General features: G+C 44.5%; 1 pseudogene; it reads right to left on the bottom strand.

Moving 5' to 3' along the window:
• Nucleotides 1-6,957: 6,957 nt before the first annotated feature.
• LOC111472007 lies at nt 6,958-9,062 on the bottom strand (annotated as a pseudogene).
• Between the last annotated feature and the right edge of the window lie 1,344 nt (nt 9,063-10,406).

The raw sequence follows: 10,406 nt of genomic DNA, 5'->3' as shown, positions 1-10,406 counted from the left end.
TAGACATAAGATTCTCAGCAAGAAAGGAGCGAAGCAGCTTTACCTCGTTCAATCAGGGAGAGGAAAATCGCTTTTTATTTGAATCAGCTTCCCTATATAGTGAAGACCTCTAAAAAGCAAAATGCGGCAAAAGGGACTTTGATTTTTGCAACAACAGGAGGAAAAGTCAAAAAGTCAAAAGAATAGCCGTATATAAGAGAATGTGCTTTATCTTTCCTGTTGACGGATTCCTTACCTCTATTTTCTTTCTCCAATGCCAATCACAGAACTAACTGGAATGGAATTCCTACATCCTGGTAAGTATTCTTCTTTTTTTTTGTTTCGTTAGTGAAACTATAGCGAAAGTAGAATCTTACTGAATTGACTCAAATTTCGGCGGCTCCGAGGTTCTTCTTTCTGGTATCCGTCCTCTCTCATATTGCTTTAAGGTTGGAGGATTTAGTTCAAGCTAGTCTCCTATGGTTCAGATATCTGTATTTTTGAAGACTGTATGAAAGAACATATAATAATTATCTAAGAATATATCTATACTATAATGGTTGCATCTAACATTTGCTCATAGTGTAGATAAGGCAGTCCCCGGAGCTAAGAAAACTACGCTATTCAAAGCAATCTGCCCAAGGCTAGTCGAGTCTAATGCTAGGCTAGGTGATTCCTTTCCTCTCTATCAATGACCGAAGCTTAATCCAGAGAGAGAGCTCACTATACCTTCAGGTTGCCACATTTGCTTATGAAACAATAACAGCTTATCCCGAGCTCCTGTCACCCAGCGCAGTAATAGTACGGACTTTCTTCTAGGCTTTCTCTTGCTTCATTGTAATTTAGACAATACCGGAATTGACTGACTTGGTATTGGTAGCCTACCCCACTTTTGACCGACCAGCCCTCCTTCCTTGTTTGAGGGAAGATTCCAATTCATATAACAAAAAGCAATCCCGAGATCTTCCCATTTGGAATAGTAAACAGGTGTTTTTATCCCATCTTGATAGCCGGGGCTAACCCTCTCGGAGCATGTCTCAGCAATAATTCTAGAAAGAGGGATGGATATTGGCGCATCTTCACTAGTTTCCTTTCAAAAGTTCCTTCAGGTCTTAGTAAGAGCATTAATTCCTCGGATTCAGATGTATTTTGTAACACCCTATACAAGGAAAGCTAGAGCTGGATATCATGTCCCGTAGAGATAGGACTCGAAAGATTGTCCCATGTGAATATGAATCAAAATGAACTTGAAAGAATCCTCCTTTTCTAACAGTTCTGGCAGGGATCAGTGAGGGAACTAAACTAGCTTATTTGCTGTCTAGCCTTAGAACCAGCTATTGATCTATATGAACGGCAAGAAACTAGCCGCTTGAAAAGGGACATGGACTACTACTGAATAACAGAGACTTTCTTTATCCTTTATCCCTTGTCTAGAAAGGGTACTGGCTCGAAGACAGAAGCACTCGAACGTGATTCACTTCTAACATTTTCCCCTTACCTGTAACTAAGCACAATAAAGGGGTTACCCCGAAAGGAGACGGAGTGACTCGCTAGAAAGGAACTGTCCTTTCCTTACTCTGTCGATGGTATACCTGAGATGGCAGTCTTTCTCCTTGGCTTGTACCCGAGATCCAATGTTCGAAAGACAACCCAATCCTTTTCCAGTAACCATTCATTCTGAGTGGGAGTTCGGATCTATGTTCAAAGGAGGGAGTCTATTAGCAGAGCGTCGATAATCGGGTTCTTGCCTTTCGTTTTGACTGGAGCATTTTCATCCCTTGCATTGGTTTGAATTTCGCACTATCTGGTCACTGGTTTGAAGTGAGTGCTCCGTGAGTGTATGGAGAACCTAATGTTCTTATTTACTTGTTGGACAGGTTTATGCCATTTATCAATCACAGTAAAGCGCGGTTTCATGCTCGCAAAGAGACCCGGCATTTATCCCTGAATTTCTGTAGGATTCTATCTTCTTCCTTAGTGGGTAGTGGGAGACCTTAACAACCTAAGTAGAGTAGTAGTACTTGCCTTTTTCTTAGAGAGTGGATTTTGGAAGTCTATAGAATAGGGACTCCCCGGCCAATAAAGAAAGAGTTTGCTAACCACTCAGAGCTCTTTTGCAGTTAAAGATATCAGCTAGTTGGTTGGTTGGCTCTTCGATTAGGACTTTAAGTAGCTTTTTTGGACCATCAGGTTTGACTCCTAGCTCTTTTCTTTGCTAGTGAATGGAGGAATGCTAGTTTGGTTGGTGGAGATGGATCCCGGAAAACAAAACTAATGAACATGAATCCCATCCATAGAAGTCAATCTGAGTGGTTCCCTCCCGTACGAAAAGTAGCATCCGCGGATGAAAGAGTGGACGAGCTTTCAATTACATCGTGTTGGCCGATAACTCTCTGGTATCCGCTCATGGATGGTAGTTAACTGATTGGAGTTTGTGGAACAATCCCATCCTTTCTAGTACTTGTGGAGAATCCACACCAGTAAGAAATAGCTTTAGTTGTTGATGGAAGAGTGCCCTATTAACTTTGGAAACCATAGTGACACCTAGCAACACAACTGAGGTCCTTCGTGTCTGTAATATTATTATGACACAGGCGGAAGACTGAGCGCTATGTCCCGGGCATTCGCCAGATACCCCTTAACCTGGGTCTGGTCTTTGCTCCTACATGGAAATCTGTACCTAGTGCGTCCAACTATCGCAAGAGGTTGGTAGAACGACTAAAAGCAATAGGATGTTTGTTCTAACAGGTCTTTCTTCTTCTTTCCCAAATCGATTGTTTGCTGGGGCGGGTCGCAAGATGTGGCTTTTTCCTTCTGTCTGTTCGGGGTTGTCTCTTCTTCCTCTTCCTTCCTTTTGTTAAGGAGGTCTCGCTCCGTCCAAAGCTTCTGATAAAGAATAGCATTCAAGGTCCAATGGCAAAGATCGAATGAGGGAACGCTCCGTCCAAAGCTTCTGATAAAGAATAGCATTCAAGGTCCAATGGCAAAGATCGAATGAGGGAAGGATTGATTCACAGGTCTAGCTGCCCGGTATCGATTCATCTTTAGTAGCAAAAGCTCTTCGTTCTTCTTTCTTATCTTTCTTCTTCCATGTCTTCCTTCTTTCTCTGACATTCCAGCTTTTTCTATTTTCTTTGTTTACAAACGCTTTTATACGCTCTTATTAATATTAAGCCAAGTCAGTCCTTTTGCAGCCTAGTAAGAAGTAGTGACAGGCTCATTCTAAGTGGTAGTAGCATATGAGATAGTGGAACTAGCAGTCTCAGTCTTTGTTCAAGTTCAAATAGGCCCAGTCTTTGCTCGAGTCCAATCCCTTGTTGTCATAGATCGGAGGAATGCCCTTCTTTCCTTTAGTTTGCCCTTTCAATGGAGTAAGCCAAAGCGAGTCTTGCTGGTCTGTCAAGTGCCATCTGCAGAACTTCTCGAACGAGGAAAAGGATCAATGACTTCGAAAGAATTGAACGAGGAGCCGTATGAGGATCTCATGTACGGTTCTGTCGAGTGGCAGGCAGTAAGGGTGACTTATCTGTCAGCTTTTCCAATATCACACCCTCAACCAAACTCTGCCTTACGTAAAGTTGCCAGAGTACGATTAACCTCTGGATTTGAAATCACTGCTTATATACCTGGTATTGCCCATAATGAACAAGAACATTCTGTAGTCTTAGTAAGAGGGCGAAGGGTTAAGGAGGATTTACCCGGTGTGAGATATCACATTGTTTGAGGGACCCTAGATGCTGTCGGAGTAAAGAAAGGATCGTCAACAAGGGCGTTCTAGTGCGTTGTAGATTCTTATCCAAGACTTGTATCATTTGATGATGCCATGTGAATCGCTAGAAAGATTGAAAGAAGTATATAGCTAACCCAATAACGAAAGTTTACTAAGGGGACTGGAGCAGGCTACCGTGAGACAAAAGATCTTCTTTCGAAAGGAATTCGATTCGGAACTATTAGATAAGGTCCAATATTGGAAGAATTGAAGAGGTTTTCCTTTACTTTGTCCGGGTCAACAAAGAATGAGAAATGCCTCGACTTAGAACAGGTCCGAGTCCACTAGCAATGATTCGAAGCACCTCTTTTGACACTATTTCGGAAACCCAAGGACTCAATCGTATGGATATGTAAAATAAAGAAAGGATTTCCAATCCTAGCAGTAAAGGGAGGGAAACAGATACTCAATTTCAAGCGAGTAAACAGAATTCCATACTCGATCTCATAGATACATATAGAATTCTGTGGAAAGTAGTATGTACGGCTTGGAGGGAGGTCTTTCATATCTTTGGAGATCTGGAAAAGCCAAAATCAATGATTTTCTTAGCCCTTATAAAAGAAAGGAAAACTACTGATTCTTGAGAACCCCTTGCACGCTCATCTCACGTCGAGGTACTGCAGAAGAAAAAACAGCTAAATCAGACAGAGCCAATTTCTCGTAATCGATTAGTTAACATCTTGGTTAACCTTATTCAGACGGAAACAAATCATTGGCTTATCTCTCTATCGAGCCATGAAAAAGATTCAACAAAAGACAGAAAGAAATCCACTCACTATTTTACGTCAAGCAATACGCGGAGTCACTCCCGATATAGCAGTAAAAGCAAGACGTGTAGGCGGATCGACTGATCAAGTTCCCGTTGAAATAGGATCTACACAAGGAAAAGCACTTGTCATTCGTTGGTTATTAGGGGCATCCCGAAAACGTCCGGGTCGAAATATGGCTTTCAAATTCAGTTACGAATTAGTGTAATGAGGTAGAAAGAGACGGATAGGGTGGGAATGGATGTAGTTGAGTTGGAGGTTTTTCCTTTTCAGTCTGACAGTATGGAGATTGAATTGCCGCGATTCCGGCTACCTGTCCTTGTGGGAATCTCAAGTCGTCTCTCTGAGGCAGATCGAATCTTTCCTAGCCTCTTCCTGTTATCCCCTGCTCGTTTTCGGGTTGGGTTCAGGGCCCAGGCACCCTTCTCCTCTCCTCCTTACCCGTTAGTTGTTCTTTTCGAATTTGGTTTTGCTTTGTTGGGGTCTTTCTTAGGCTGTAACTTTAAAGAAGACGATCTAATACGGGAAGTTGATGTTGATGTTGATGTTGTTGGGTGCCCTTGCGAGGTTCCGGTCCGACCTCTATTTTTTTGGCCTAATTGGAGTGGAAGGAGTCTTGCTGTGGAGATGGTTTACTCGGAACTTGAGATGGTAGGTTTGGGAGTGGAACTTTGTTTACATTCCCCGTAAAAGAGTCAGTGTTGAATGGTTTTATCCCCCCTGAGGCCCATCCTCCCCTCGTTGGTTGACTGGACATCTTCAGTATCCCCCTCATTCTCACTCTAATAGAACGGCCGGGAATGACCAGAGGTGTATGGACGTTTACTCTGTCTACCTTTTTAACCGAAGGCATACATGGAGTTGGAACCGTTTTATCTAATACTAGTATGCGCGGCAAGTACTTCTGCCTCATCCTGTTCCTTCATGGTAGGTACGCTTGGCCCCTGTTACATTGCCTTTTTCTATCCTTAATGTAATGGTCTGAGACATCAAGCCGCATCGGCTGCCTTCTCTTTGATTGATAATAAGGGAGAAAAGGTTTTAATGCACCTAGGGCGTCTAAGTGCCCCTTTTTTTGAGGGGAGCCGTTCCGTGTGGTAGAGGGCGAACAAAGGATAGCGTGCTTGTGTTGGAAGCGAGCAAGCGGGTCAACGAATCACCAACCAAACGGGCCACTTGGTAACTAGGAGTGTCTCTTCATCTTCATAGCTGGGATGCTTCGAGCTTCTGGGCCTCGGAAACCGGAATGGAATCTCGTGACCCGAGGGCGAATCCGCTAGCACGTCCCGGCTAAATCTAACCCGATTCTTGCCACTCTCCCACAAACCTGAGTTTGTTTCTTACCTAACCGGTGGCGTACGAGAGGGAGGAGCCTAAATACCCTGCCCCCATACTGGTGCGGACCGTTCTTGCCTTTGGTAATATCTGGTTGCTGGTCTGCTTCACATGGGTCCCCCTTTCTTTTTCATACTTCTGTTATTCGACTTTTGCCGGAGAAAGATATTATGACCTTAGTGATGCTTGCATTGAGTATAATAATAAATACTCGTGATGAGTCCCCCTTAACTACACTATGCCTTTCTCTTTCAGTTTTGTTTAGTGTCATTTTCTGCTCTCTCACGCTAACGCTAATACTTCATCCTTTTTCCCGCTGTTATCCACTCCTATAAAATGCTAAACAGGGGGCCATCCTCTTTATCCTCATTGGACTCAAGGACATCGATAAGCTAAACCAATTAGGCAGTAGATTCGATCGATCTAAATCTGCCTAGCTCCCTTCCGAGAAAGAATCCCTTATACAAAAAACATCGAGAAAGATATTATGAGCACCAAGTGGATGCTGCATATCTTTTCTTCTTCTATATTTTTATATATCACACGTTGCCCCCTATGAATTAGTTCCAAGAAAGGGGCCGTTCACGTCTTTTTTTCTCGGTTTTTGATGTAGTTGCAATAAGTTTCCTGATTTTCGTCGAGATGGGGTGTGAAGCGTCAGTACCTTTTTTAGAGTAGCCAAAGGGAACAGCCGGCCGGTGGGAGCGAGAAGTTTTGGATTCGTGACTGGAATCCCCAGTAGGGCAGGGAAAGTCCCGCCAAAATGTCCAAGACTGAGGGGCGGAACGCTTTCCGAAACAAATCTGTTTTTTTAATCAGCTTGAGCTGGACAGGGAAGGGCGAAGAAGAAAAAAATACCAAGTAATTTACAGAAAGGGAAAGAGAGGGTTTGTGATCGAGTGCCATTGCTCCCACATCTTTTTCCGGTCCGGCCACGAGCATAAATGTTTTATTGGGTTTCGGACCTTATTCACTCGCCTTATCTTCTTTAACTTGGCATCCTGTAAGAAAAATAGTGCAGTAGTTGACTGACAATGCGGATTTGGAACTGGCAAATGAAAGAGAAACCCGAGAGGGTCTTTTCAATCTTTTTTCTTAATTGGAGAATCACCAATTTCTTATTTGTTCGGATTTGATTGTGTTCACAAGGGGAAAGGAGAAAAAACCCAAAAACAGAAGCAGAAGAGGAAATACTGGTAAATGGCTAGCAGATTCGCAGCAAAGTCCGCTGATAGTTCCTTTTGGCACAACAGGGTAAGTAGTCAACTCTAACAAACCAACAAAAAGACTCAAGCATTCAGATAACAACAAAGACACTGACCGTCCAAGCATCAAAAGAGGGGACTGGGGATTGGTCCCTGGTGATACAGTGAATATCGAACCATCAACAACTCGGAAAGCATCAATCCCAATAACCCTGAAATTGCGATCAACTACCTTGCCCACAAGGCATCCACCATGGTAGTGCCATATAGTACTCACTGCGGGCAAAACTCTCCCATCAGCCGATCATTTGATTGATCAACGGGCAATGCAGGCCCCACCTATCTTCAATCTCGGCCCCCAAACAAACCATTCCCTGAATTGGAAATCCTCCATGGAACGGCTCCTCAGTACATCACCGATCTTGTAGGTGTCATTCACACACCGCTCCACATACATCACCCGGATTACTAAAGTAGTTGAACCGTACAATTGGGTTAACCCTGACATCTGTAGATGGCAACCGGAGTGAACAGAGAGTGGCCCAGTAATCTTCTCCATCAGGGTAGCCACAGTGAGATAGAGTGGTGAAGCTGGGTTCCGAATGAAAAGAGAGCGAGCCGGGGAGACAAAAGGTATGACATTGGAAGTTGCTTCAAGGTAAGCCCCTGTCCCTGAATTGGTTATGCCCACGACTTGTATCAGAGAGTGCTCCAATGGCATTGGGGGCACAATTGAGATGCCATTTCGGGGGTTCTCATAGAGGAACTGTCCGACATAAGGCAAGTGATGAGACAGAGGAATTCCCCACGATGAGAGGGACAGCCTCGGTCCAATGCCACTCAGAAGCGGAAGCTGTGGGCTTCCGAGAGCCCCAGCACAGAGGTGATCCTCTCCCTTTGCACCATTGCATGGCCCTCTTTCTTTGGTCGCGAAAAACAACCCCAATTGCGGATTGCTTCGATCCGCGAAGAAGAGGCTAAAAGAATTCTTTCAACACTTGCATAGCTTGCATAGACTGCACTCTCATATTCAAAGCTTTCGCATAGCTGAGGAGACCAGCAACACTGTGTCTACGACCGGAACTCTCGAATGTCGAACCACCAACCTTGGTACCCACTGAATGATCCAAAGTCAAACCATTATAGGGATCGACACCGGCTTACAATAGCCCGTCTCTGACTGCCGATTGCCAATTCTTGAGCTCCGGCCTAACCTAAGACACCGGCTTACAATAGCCCGTCTCTGACTGCCGATTGCCAATTCTTGAGCTCCGGCCTAACCTAAGATAGCCCTCTCAACCCACTCATAGGACTGGTTCACCACTCGGAGGTCCCAATTCACCCCTAACCTGACCTTCCGTAGAATTATTGATCGGCTCGACTATAGAACCCGACATTGATAGCACTACTACCATCAAGAACCCGGCCTCGGGCATTGGGGACGCCGTCTTCGGAGGTTCAGGCTTGCGCCGGGGAGTCGAAAGCACCTCCATGAGAGTGGTGAGGAAGACTGATTGGGTCATCAGATTAGGCTTTCCGTACGGAACACCGCCCCTTTCAAGCACCAGAACCCGCTCATACTCAGATAGCGTTGCTGCCGGCAGCCGGCGGCCTCCTCTAGTCCTCTAATGGGAAATCAATCCGTGGCGTTGAAGACAAAACCCAAATAACTCGGACCTGTAAACAGAAGAAAGATTGATACAAACCAGTTCAGTTAAAGGATTGAAAGAAAAAAGACATTAAAGAAGAAGAGAAAGAATTAGAGGGTTATCGAATGATTACTTTGTTGAGACTGTGCTCTGGCCAAGGAAATGAGAGTGAAGATCCTAAAGAGAGGGGTGGAAAATGAACTCAATCAAAGAAAAAGATGCCTGAGGACTGACAATGGTGGAGAATACACGTTGCAAGAGTTTGATGATTCAGGTCCGTCATCTGTTTAGCTGCTCACACAACACACTCCACAGCAAAATGGAGTTGCAGAAAGAAGGGCGAAACTTGTCGAAGCATGATGCGCATGCGAAGAACGTACAACCGCAGTTTTGAAAAAGGAAGGAAACCCCAAGCTAAATTAGCTTTTCATTACCAACATTGAAAAGTCTTTGGCTCCGTCTGCTATGTGTTCTGAGCAGTTACGGACGAAGCTGGAAAAGAAGGCGGGCGGGCTAGTTGGTGCATCTTTGTCGGCTATGATCAGCGTAGGTTGAGGTGCATTGATCCAACTACAAAATCTGTATCTCCACATGTCGTTTTCGATGAGGCATCATCATGGTGGTCCTCCGAAAATGTAGTACTGCCGTATTCCGGGATGCTAGACTTCCGTATGCGGGCACAAGCACCTGATCAACAAGAGCCTGATATTGTGAGTCACTCTGGACCTGAGTCTAAAAAGCTACACGAAGCCCTCCTGTCAGAGAAAAAAAAGCCCAAGGCCCGCGACCCGTTAACAAAGAGTGATGCATGTCTAGAAGAGAGCAACAAGATATTCAAGAGGATCCCTGCTGAAGGCACTGTGCTTGATAGCCGACTTAGAAGATCGACAAGGAAGGATCACGAAGCCCAATCAATCCCAAGTATAGAGAAGCCAGCTATGCGGACACTGTGACACTTGAACAGTCTTGTGCCTCTCCAGAAAGTGGAAGAGCCAAGCTCATTTGAAGAAGCGGCTGGCCTGAAAGAGTGGGGCGATGAAAGAGGAGATTTCTGCCTGAACACCTTAAATCAGAATGAGACATGGGAACTTGTCCCATTACCAGAAGGAGGGAGTGAAGCCAATCGAATTGTCTCGTTCCGGGTAGTCAGGGTATGACAGGTGAAGCGCAAGAGTGACGACTCCATTTTGATCTCGTTGGCGCGATTGGTTGCTCGGGGCTTCTCACATCTCACAATGGATGGGGTGGGATTGATTATGAAGAAAGATTTGCTCCTGTGGAGAAGTTTACATCTATTAGAATTGTCGTTGCTATGGTCGCTCATTTGGATTTTTCATGAGATCAGATGGGGATGTCAAAACAGCATTTTGAAATGTGAACTCGAGGATTTATATATATGGTACAACCTCCAGGCCAGGTTTTTAGGTTCTTGGGCATGAAGATCAGGTTTGCAAGCTAAGAAAGAAAGTCTTTCTTTATATGACTTGAAACTTTCTTCCCGACAGTGGTACGGTACCTTAAGTTTCATCAAGCTATTAGCGATATGGGATTTCGTTCGACGATCATTGTATTTCAACTCGAATAATGGATGGTGAGATTAGAATATTGTCAAACTATGTTTATGATATCCTTATTGCCGGAAATTCCTTGTTTGCCATAAATCGAACTCTAAATTGGGGCTGGGTGATGAAGCTGATTCTGT

The sequence above is a fragment of the Cucurbita maxima genome, unplaced genomic scaffold (genome assembly GCF_002738345.1).
Source record: "Cucurbita maxima cultivar Rimu unplaced genomic scaffold, Cmax_1.0 Cma_Scf00062, whole genome shotgun sequence".
In the NCBI taxonomy this organism is placed as follows: Eukaryota; Viridiplantae; Streptophyta; class Magnoliopsida; order Cucurbitales; family Cucurbitaceae; genus Cucurbita; species Cucurbita maxima.
The sequence above is the reverse complement of the archived record's forward strand: the minus strand, read 5'-3'. Positions and strand labels throughout refer to the sequence as shown.